Genomic DNA, 9,830 nt, shown 5'->3' on the forward strand with positions numbered 1-9,830 from the left:
TGAACCAGGTAAGTCAAGGTCTACTGGCTGAGCCTGATTTACCTGCTGGAAACTCTTTTTCTATGCCATAGTTATGTCATATTTTTGGCAATAACACATGATTTCTGATACAATTTCCTATGTATGAGAACTTAGTTAAACACATCTTATTAAATACATGTGTTAAAAAATATGAATCTGGAGAGCTCACTTTCTCTTTGCTTTCTTTTCTTGTTTCCTGTATCATTTATTGGGAATATATTATATCCAAGAACCATTGAGTTCTAAATCATTCAGAAAGACCTAAAAAATCTAAAAGACATGGCAATGTGTTGAGGGGGAAATGGGCATGCAAATATCTATGGCACAAAGCAGGCCATCATTATTTCTATTAAATTAGGATAAATCACTAAGAGGATTCAGGGTTTAGAGGGATCTTTACCAGCTGTGGTGAGAAGGAATCAGTTATCGCTCTAATGCCCTCATTCTTTGATAAACTTATCTATGTGTGTTTATAAAATACATGTTCACGTATAATAATACATGTTATTTAATATATTTTAATGTATTTTCATTAAATATGCATATAAAAGTATGCACACAAACACATTTTCATCTCTATTTTGAAATCTATTTAAGTATTTTAAAAATCAGGAATTGATACTATATCTCCAATTCCAGTTCAAACGTACAGTTCATTCTAGGTTTCCCACTTTTCGTATTGTAACTTCCTTCCCTAACACTGAGAAGCCTGGCTCTCATGATCATTAATGTTATCAGATCAGTCCCCCTATATATAACCAATCTCCCATTGTAGCTCCTGGTGCCTCCCACTCATGTTCTGATAACTTGTGTCCAGGCATCCTACCATGTGATTCTGTACTCATCCTGGTCTTGTGCCATGTTGGTTGCTCAATTAATATTTGATTGATTAATGTATCACAATTATACAATACAAGATTCTCACAGAGCAGCATATTTTCAAAAGAATACCAGTCTTCTGTAATGTCAACAATTTTAAGCTTTATTTCTGGGTTAAAATTACATTATGTTAGTATCAAACTCAAGTCCAGTTGTTTCATTGAGCCAATAGAAATGAAGTATGCAGATATATTTTGGATGAGGTTTGAAAAGGCCCAGAATCAATGAAGAGAAAGGAAAGGATTTTCTGTTGACATTTTAAATGGACTCATTTAATAATTTAATTCTCCCTGGGCTTGTGAAAGGAAGACAAATGAGATGTTTGAAGATAGAATATGAAAGAAAGCAAAGGGCACTGAGAAAACTAAAGAAATTAAAAAAAAAACCATTCGGTTTATTTGCGATATTTCTATTTATGTACAAGTAGAAAAAAGAGACAGTTTGCACTTAATCTTGTAGAGTTTAAATATAGGCAAAATCTCTATGCCACAGAAAAATACAATAGGAAATTAAGATGTATTAAAAAGCTTTAGGTTACATATTGATGGGTTTCAAGACATGCTACCACAAAATATAGCACCTTGGCATTTGAGTAAAAGCAGGAAGGCCACTCTGACTTTTACCTTATCCTTTTCCACTGACGCAGGCCACAAAAAGTTCTCTGACCTTCTCTAAAGCAGGTCATAAGATCCTCATGTGAGAGGTGCCCAGTCTATATCCAGAATAAAGGGATGTCCTTATCTCTGAAGACATAGGACACAGAGAAGAATTTGAACAAATAGACCTTGTTAAGATCACCCTAGTTTGTTATTGTTACATCAGACCCCATTTGTCCTATTATCTGTCTGCACAGCTGTCCACATTTCATTAAACCTAAGCATAAAAATACAGGTTTTTCTGTTTGTCTTAATTTCTTTCTTTCTTTTTTCCAAGACGGTCTCACTCTGTTGCCCAGGCTGAAGTGCAGTGGCACGATCTTGGCTTACTGCAACCTCTGCCACCCAGGTTCAAGCGATTCTTCTGCCTCAGCCTCCCGAATAGCTGGGACTACAGGTGTGTGCCACCACACCTGGCTAATTTTTTATTTTTAGTAGAGATGGGGTTTCACCATGTTGGCCAGGCTGGTCTTGAACTCCTGACTTCTGGTGATCCGCCTGCCTCGGCCTCCCAAAGTGCTGTGATTACAGGCCTGAGCCACTGTGCCTGGCCTGAGTCTTAATTTCTAATGGTTCCTATGTCATGTAAAACTTATATTAAAACATTTGTATACTTTTTTTTCTTGTGAATCTGTATTTTGTTGTAGGTGCCTCAGACACGAACCTACAATATTTATTTAACTAAATTATGACTTGGGAGATAAGGCCTAATACATGTTGCAATCACATAACCAATAACAATTAATTAGCATCTGTAAACCAAAACTACATCAATCAGTGCGTTATTAATGGAATATCAATGATGTGGTGATAGTAGATTCATGCCAAATCATTGTGGGCACAGGAGTCTAGAACTGTAGGTCTTTCTTGGTTATTCCCCTTTTGCCTTAATTGTTCCTTGCCCCAAACAGACTCAGTTTATTTTGAGTGAAATTATTAGTAGCACGCTCTTTAATGCTGAAAAATATTCCGGCTTGGATTATAAACTATATACAGTCTTTAGATTTTGGAGAGAGAAAGCTGAAGGATCTCAGCTCTTCTTATTTGTCACTTTGGCCTACAAGGAATAAGGCAATTTTAAGCAAGTCATTCAAAGGCATAGGTCTAGTCCCACCTTACACTGCATATGAATGTAAATTGCACCAATCAGCTGCATTTTATACCAGCTGTAACTCATGGGTGGTCTTTAAAGAGAACCTCATTTAGAGTGCATTTCAATGATGCAAGGGAAATTTTGCAGACTGCTAAAATGATGGTGGGAGGTCTGAAGTTGAGAGGTGTTCAATCACTATATTATAGACAGCAGATGAAACCTTTTCTAGCTACAGTTATTGCCTAAAAGTTAAGCCACTAGAGTTACCAACATACTCTGTTCACAGCATTCTGCTATTTCCCTATAAAATTTACATAACTTCTCAACACTATGTTATTCAAGGTGGTGTCATGGATTAAGAAATGTAATTTAGTACTCTTTGTTCACAGTATTCAATGTTGACAAAATATGCTGTCAATGCTGCCTTTTCCATAATGAAAGGAAAACAAGATTTAATAAGATTTCTTTGGTTATGCGATTCAATACTAATACAGCGTGCAGGTGCAAAATTATTAGTAACGTAATACTTTAACATTGAGTATTAAGATAGAAATGGGATTTCTGTCAAAATTAACTGAAAATTTCAAGACTTGATTGTGAAATTTAACCTAAAGTTTTAAAGACCACCTTGTTTGATCAAATCCATTGACAAAAAATTCTATGTATACAAATAAGGAATATTTGATGTAACAACACTTTATCATAAAGATACTTCTAAATCTTTAATCCATCTTAGATGAAGGGAGAAAAACTATTTGATGAGATGGTGGCAAGATATGGAGAATGAAAAAGTGTGTTCAAAAGAGAAGAAAAAATAAAGCAAGGAAGACAGAAATTATAGGGTATGAGAGTCTCCAGTGATAAGATCAGAAAGAAGGAACCAGGCAGAGCATGGTAGCTCATGTCTATAATCCCAGCACTTTGGGGGGTTGAGGTGGAAGAATCACTTGAGGCCAGGAATTTTAGGCTGCAGTGAGCTATGATTATGCCACTGTACTCCAGCCTGGGTTAAAGAGTGAGATGCTGTTAAAAAATAAAATAAAATAAAAAATAAATAAAAAGGAGGAGAAGGAGAAGGAAAAGGAGGAAAAGGAAAAGGAGAAGGAGAAGTAGAAGGTGAAGAAAACCAGCAGTAAAAAAATCTGAAGACCACTGCTTCAATAAAGTGATAATATAACAATCTGCATTTTCTCTTATTTTTATTTTATTGAAATAGGTTTTTGGAGAACAGGTGTGTTTGGTTACATGATTAAGTTCTTTAGTGGTGATTTCTGAGATTTTGGTGCACCCATCCCCCAAGCAGTATACACTGTACCTAGTGGTAGTCTTTTATTGCTCACCACCTTCCCACCTTTTCCTTGAGTTCCCAGTCCATTGTGTCATTCTTATGCCTTTGCATCTTCATAGGTTAATTCCCATTTGTGAGTGAGAACATACGATGTTTGATTTTCCATTCCTGAGTTACTTCTCTTAGAATAATGGTCTGCAATTCATCCAGGTGGCTGAAAATGCCATTATAGTGTTCCTTTTTATGGCTGAGTAGTGTTTCATTATGTATATACCGTATTTCCTTTATCTACTCATCATAGATGGGCATTTAAGCTGGTTTTATATTTTTCAATTTGCAAATTGTGCTGCTATAAATATGCATGTGCAAGTAGCTTTTTCATATAATGACTTCTTTTCCTCTGGATAGATACCCAGGAATGGGAGTACTGGGTCAAATGGTCTATTTTTAGTTCTTTAATAAATCTCCGTACTGTTTTCCATAGTGGTTGTACTAGTTTACATTCCCATCAACAATGTAAAGTGTTCCCTTTTTATCACACCCCTGCCAACATCTGTTATTTTCTGATGTTTTGATTATGGCCATTCTCGCAGGAGTAAGGTGGTATTGCATTGTGGTTTTGATTTGCATTTCCCTGATAATTAGTGATGTCAGGCATTTTTTCATACATTTGTTGGACACTTGTATATCTTCTTTTGAGAGTTGTCTATGTCCTTAGCCCACTTTTTGATGGGATTTTTTGTTTTCCTGCTTGCTGATTTGCTTGAGTTCATTGTAGATTCTAAATATTAGTCCTTTTTCAGATATACAGATTGCAAATATTTTCTCCCATTCTGTGAGTTCTCTGTTTACTCTGCTGATTATTTCTTTTGCTGTGCAAAAGCTTTTTAGTTTAATTAGGTACCATCTATTTATCTTTGTTTTTGTTGCATTTGCTTTTAAGTTCTTGGGTCATGAGCTCTTTGCCTAATAAAGAGTTTCTGGTATGTTGTGTTTTTGTTTTCATTGGTTTCAATGAACTTATTTATTTCTGCCTTCATTTTGTTATTTACCCAGTAGTCATTCAGCATCAGATTGTTCAATTTGCATGTAGTTGTGTGGTTTTGAGTGAGTTTCTTAATTCTGAGTTGTAATTTGATTGCACTGTGGTCTGAGAGACTGTTTCTTATGATTTCCATTTTTTTGCATTTTCTGAGAAGTGTTTTACTTCCGATTATGTGGTCAATTTTAGAAGATGTGCAGTGTGATACTGAGAAGAATGTATATTCTGTCTATTTGGAGTAGAGAGTTCTATAGATGTCTATTAGGTCTGCTTGGTCCAGAGCTGAGTTCAAGTCTGGAATATCCTTGTTAACTTTCTATCTCATTTATCTGTGTTATATTGACAGAGGGGCTTTAAAGTCTCCCACTATTATTGTTTGGTAGTCTAAGTCTCTTGTGGGTCTCTAAGAACTTGCTTTATGAATCTGGGTGCCCCTGAATTGGGTGCACATATATTAAAGATAGTTAGCTCTTCTTGTTGCATTGATCCCTTTACCATTATGTAGTTCCTTTTGTCTTTTTTGATCTGTCAGTTTAAATTCTGTTTTATCAGATACTGGGTCACCCCTGCTTTTTTTTTTTGCTTTTCATTTGCTTGGTAATTATTCCACCATTCCTTTATTTTGAGCCTATATGTATCTTTGCACTTGAGATGTGCACGTGAGATTTCCTGAATACAGCACACTGATGGGTCTTGACTCTTTATCCAATTTGCCAGTCTGTGTCTTTTAATTGGGGCATTTAGCCCATTTACATTTAAGTTTAATATTGTTAAGAGTGAATTTGATCCTGTTATTATGATGCTAGCAATATTTTCAGGAGGAGTCATGAGATACTGTCAAAGTCCAATAAATATCTAAAAACAGAAAATAACCTGAGACTCCTTTCTGCATTGCCACCAGCTGCCCAGTACACTGGGTCACTTTATACAGCAGTAAGCGCAGCAATCCATGCCACAAAATCTTCACAAAACAAGAAGAAAAAGTACACAAAGAATTATATTAAAACAGTAACATACATTTGTGTGTATGAGGGAGAAATATTTAAAATTAAAATATTATATAATCACAAGAAAGTCCAGATATTCCTTGCTCTGCCCTTGGGCAACCAAGAAAATTAAAACCTGTTTTATATCCCAATATAGAAGAGATACTTTACATAAGTAAGTGCTCAGTGCTTGCAACCCAAGTCAATTTGTACTCGTGTTAGATAAGTTTAAATTCTAAAGGCTACAACAATCCTGTTAAATCAAGGGGAAAATTCATTTTAAAACAAAGTTATTCAAGATGAAAGAATAGCATGTCTTCAGTTAGAGAACTGCATGCTATTGGATGATTTCTTGCTAATGTGTTTAGAGAATTTGTACTTCTCAACTTTGGTAGCCAAATCCACCACCACCTCCATGCTTTTTCTGCTTGCCTTCATTGCTCTTGATTTTCAGATCAACAAGGGAGCACCTTGAAACCAAATGACAGAGCAACTTGAGAATAATTTAAGTTATCAACATTAAAGATCTGTTTCAGAGAATGGGAATCATAGGCTTGTATGTATGACTTATATGTTTCCTGGGCTGACTTATGAAAAAAGTAATTCTTTTTAATCAATTTCTCAAGTTGAGACTGAATGTCAGAAAGTTTAGACCAGGAAAAGTCAAATTCACTTAGTGGAACCTTGGATTGTTTCAAGTAGCAAAGAAAACCCAATTTTTCTGGTCGCAAAATGAGTAAGGCATGCCCTCTCCCATTTAGGCCTCTGGTTGTTCTACCCACACAATGAATATATTCCTTAGGGTCATCCGGAGGATCATACTGAACAATCCAGTCCATGTCAGTAATGTCCAGTCCTCTTGCTGCCACATCTATGCACAATAGTGTTCCCAAATCTGCACTGGAGAACTGGAAGAATGTGGTCGTATGCTTGTTTTGCTTTTGCTTTCCACGAATGGCCAAGACAAACAAATCAATGTAATTCAGCAACTCATAAAGGTATTTCATGGACATACAAGATGAAAAGAAGACCATAAGCTTCTTCTTCTTTCAGTTCTTAAGGAATGTAAAGAGCAGAAGGAATCTCTTTTCATAAGGACAAACAACATATCCATGCTCAAGACCATACACTGTTGCATTCGTATTATCATCATCAACACCAACATATAATGGCTCCTTTTTCAGAGAAATCCTTGCCAGGTCTTCAACTTTTCAAGTTTGGGTGGCAGAAAAGAGCATAGTCTGTCTATGTGTTGGGAAAAGTTTAATAATTTGCTTTAATTCCTCTTCAAACCCAATATCCAAGATACGATCAGCTTCATCAATAACTAGGCACTGCAGGTTTTTATACATAAACCCTGGAGTATTCTGCATATGGTCCAGCAGACGGCCTGGTGTGCCCACAATGATGTTGATCCCATTAGTAAGTTTCTGTGCTTCAGCAGATCTGTTACTGCCACCCATTATCAACCCACAGGTATGCACGCGGTGAGTCATTAGCTCCTTGAGAACCAGCAAGAGTTTGCATGACTAATTCTCCCATAGGGAGAGAATAAGGACTCCGGTTCCATTCCTGGGCATGAACTTTAACTTAACCATGAATTCAACTGCAGGGATGAGAAAAGCCAGGGTTTTATCACTGCCTGTTTTTGCAGCTGCTAGACGATCCCTGCTTTCCAGGAGTGGTCTGATACTTTTATGCTGAATTTCAGTCATATTTGTAAAGCCCTTTTCTTTTATTGCCTTCACAGTGTTTTCATTGACAAGATTATATAGAGAAGCAACTGAAGTATATTCAAAAAGCTCCTGTCAGTCTCAGGGGTAGGCTGGGCACCTCACTGTCGTCTTCATCATTATCTGTTTTCTCCACATTATTTTCTGTTTGTTTAGGAGTCTCAGCACTTTCTTCTTGAGATTCCCCTTTGTTTTCAGTTTTTGCTTTTCTTTTTTTTGTATCAGGCCCAACATCATTCATCATTTTTCTTTTTTTCTTCTTTTTCTTTTTTGATTCCGAATTGGGAGACCACATTGCTGCTTCTCCGTTGGTTAATACAGTGAATTTCTGGGGAGATTTTTTAACTTATATATTTTCCACTGCTTCTTGAGACACATCCCCACTTTGAGCTTCTGATAAGCCCACATTCAGGGAATGTTTTGATTTTTTAACCTTTCCATCTCCCATTGTTTCTTCAGACACATCTCCATTTTGAGTTTCTGATAGGGTCAGATTTGAGGCCTCCTGCAACTTTAGGTTCCACTCCTGCAATTTGAGGTTCTGCTTCTAGATCATCTTGCACAGGAGTTTCATCAGCAGGTATCCAAGAAGTGCCTAGACCACTGCGCCACACAGTACAGCTACTGAATTCTTGTGGCTGATGTTACTTCCGGCCACACATGCGCTGCTCAGTCAACCGGAAATGCCTGTATAGATCTTTCTTACTATGTGGATTCAAACATGTCATGAGCCCATAGTTTTTTAAACACAACTTATAATCAATGTCTGTCATCACATTTTTAACTTATTCTAGGCATGTTAAATTCTATTTATCCCCATATAATTTTATCATTGATAAAATAACTGATTTCAGAACAAAATCTAAATCGTTAAATAAAATAGATATTAGGTAAAATACAGGCTCTAGTCTCTAGTATATTTTACATATATTATCAAAATTTAAATAAAAACTTGAGTTTGATAAATGATATTATCCTCACAGGGGAAGATAAAATATTTTCCTTCCCTCATTGCTAGGTTCATTGTGGTAGTCCTGATAACAAATGACAGATTAATAAGCGAAAAGTATACACGTTTATTTCATAAGCTTTACATGACATAGGAGGCTTCATAAGGAAATGAAGACTCAAAGAAATGGATAAACAGTGTATTTTTAAGGCCAATGTATTGTTTTATGGTAGGTTTCATGAAGAAATAGACAATTGTGGAGCAGTATAATTGGGTAAAAAAGTATGATTAAAATGGCAATAAACTGGGGGGAACTTAGCAAGACTTGTTTCTTCAGATTTGTCTCTGTGACTCTGTCTTCAGAGGTAAGAAGAATATTTCTGTCCTCCAGGTATAGGGAGGATATCTCTTCAATAAGTGTCTTGTGACCTGCTTCTGGAGAAATTCAGAAAATCCTTTTTAGGGTTTATCACTTGCTTCAGGAAAGAATGGCTTGGGGAAGGTAAAAATGAGTTTTTGGCTTCTGATGTTTTTTCAAATGCCAAGGTGCCATATTTTGGGGTAGGCTCTCCTGAACCCCATCATCTTTAAGAGGCAGCACTATCTCTGTTGATTTTTCTCTATGGAAAGTATTAGGAACCCCACTGTTTTATCTCCTTCATTAATTCATTCAATTCTAATTGGAGATCTACATCATACAAGGTACTATGCCAAGGGCTTAAAAAAAAAAAAGTGCCAGGAGGAACTCCAAATGTTTTGGTGAACCCATGCTGAATCATACTCTGACACATAGTAGGTATTCAATAAATATTAGTTAAATAAGTATAATTTCAAGATTTTCTCTATCTAATCTTACTTTTTACAGATCAATTTAACCTTCCCCCGTATTTGCCTTCCCAGATAGCCCAGGAAATATAAAAGGAAAGCAGATGTACTGTCATACAGTGTATAGCTTACCTATATTGACCCATGCGCAAGATGAAACACAAAAGATATTGATATTTCTAAATGCAGAAGAATTTTGTATTCTTTCAACATAAGTTTTGGTTTAAAATTAATCAGACACACCAATTAACAGGGCTAAATCTACCTATAGAATATTTTCTGTTGATCTAGTGGCTATGATATTCAGTATTCTTTTTTATTCCTATCAAATTTGTTCACATTTTAAAAAATTAATGTT

General features: G+C 36.0%; 1 pseudogene; it reads right to left on the reverse strand.

Annotated features, from left to right (window-relative positions):
- Positions 1–6,283: 6,283 nt before the first annotated feature.
- On the reverse strand, positions 6,284–9,113 carry LOC117064423 (annotated as a pseudogene).
- Positions 9,114–9,830: the final 717 nt, after the last annotated feature.

Source organism: Trachypithecus francoisi, unplaced genomic scaffold (assembly GCF_009764315.1).
Source record: "Trachypithecus francoisi isolate TF-2019V2 unplaced genomic scaffold, Tfra_2.0 Lachesis_group2, whole genome shotgun sequence".
Lineage (NCBI taxonomy): Eukaryota > Metazoa > Chordata > Mammalia > Primates > Cercopithecidae > Trachypithecus > Trachypithecus francoisi.